Source organism: Myotis daubentonii, chromosome 5, assembly GCF_963259705.1.
Source record: "Myotis daubentonii chromosome 5, mMyoDau2.1, whole genome shotgun sequence".
Classification (NCBI taxonomy): domain Eukaryota; kingdom Metazoa; phylum Chordata; class Mammalia; order Chiroptera; family Vespertilionidae; genus Myotis; species Myotis daubentonii.
In genome coordinates, this window is record NC_081844.1 from 2,968,435 (window position 1) to 2,970,118 (window position 1,684).

Consider the following 1,684-nt stretch of genomic DNA (forward strand, 5'->3'; position numbering starts at 1 on the left):
GAGGCCCGCAGGTACCAGGCAGGTAGACGGATGAGAGAGGACAGACACCATTGTGTGGATGTGTTCTTGTGGCCGTTCCTCCCACTGACCATCTATCTCCCTGGTCAGGAAGTTAAGCTCTGAATTTCAGCTGGCCACACGGCCGCGCAGATGAAAGTCGACGTGACCGACCCTCACTCGGGCGATGTATGGCTCTTTGAGGAATTCCCGCCAAAGGGCTTCGAGGGAAAGTGGTGTGAGCAGCGCCCGGCCATGCTCTGAGGGAGGCAGTGTGCGTGGCTCCTTCCCTTTCCTGTGGACTGAACCCCTGGACCAGGGCTGGAGCCCCATGGAGGTCCGAGGGGCCTACATTTCAAGGACAAAGGCGCTAGTTAGAAGGTCACGTCCATCACACCAGCCCTAGATTGCTTCCCTCTGGACCAAGCTTGTGTGGGCAAGCAAACGTTGCTCTTGTACAATTCCCGGGTTCGGGGGTCTCTGTCCCTCCCATTTGACTTAAATCCGTTAAGTGGCCACTTGGGAGCGAAGCTGTTTTGTGTGAGGTTGGAACGGGTGATGCGTGTGGGTGTCTGGCCAGAGGACTGACAGGGCAGGCGGCAGCTGGTGGTTTAAGCTTGCCTATTGCAGTCACTTCTAAGCGAATGTCTGCCTTGAAGGTATCGATTAGGTTCCGATGAGAAACTGTTTTGTCAAAGCCGACAAACAAGGTAGACAACATACAGAGAACCATGAAGCAGAGACCGAGGGTGGCGCTGTGACCTCCGGACAGGGGACTCAGGGCGGGCTCAGGAGGCAGGTCGGAGTCCTGGTGCACGAGAGCCATGTGGGGGAAGCTCCAGCAAGTGGGGGGCACAGAAGCAGAAGCCCAGTTATGGGGCTCGCTGTGTCCCAGGACCAGCCGGAGGCACAGGGCCACTTCCCACACCTCCCCATTCACTTCCCGCCACGGGAATCCTGACCCCAGCGCAGAGATGGGCCCACGTGTGTGCTCACTCCTCGCAGGGTCTCTTCCAACAGCGCAAGCCAGTCAGGAGTCTCAGCGTCCACTCAGAGCCACCTATGGCTCGGCCTCTAACGTCCATGTCAGCACGCTCCCCACGTCTCCGTACGAACATTCCCCATTTCTCTCAGCCCGGCCAAGGGATGGTCTACTGGTCCACCCCATTACCTGCCTTCTTCATTTTTAAAATATTTTTTATTGATTTCAGAGAAGAAGGGAGAGGGAGAGACAGAAACATCAACGATGAGAGAGAATCATGGATCGGCTGCCTTCTGCACACCCCCCCACCGGGGATTGAGCCCACAACCTGGGCATGTGCCCTGATTGGGATAGAACCGTGACCTCCTGGGTCATAAGTCAATGCTCAACCACTGAGCCACACTGGCCGGTGCTTGCCTTCTACCTGACGTCCCATGGCTATGACCGCCCACACTTTCATCTCAATTGCTGATAACGGGCCATTCTGTTCTAACCCGTGAGTGCCTCACCATCGCAACTACGATGCAGCATGCGACCTTCACCACCCCGTTCACTATGGTCCCCTCCAACAGAAGGCGCCCAGAGCCCTGCTGTGGTCGCCTCCTGCACCGCCTCACCCCAAGCACAGTGCAGAGCCCTAATCTCCCGCCAGGAAGCTCTGAGTGGCTGAGTGGCGAGCTATATATAGTGGCTGATGTCAGCGGA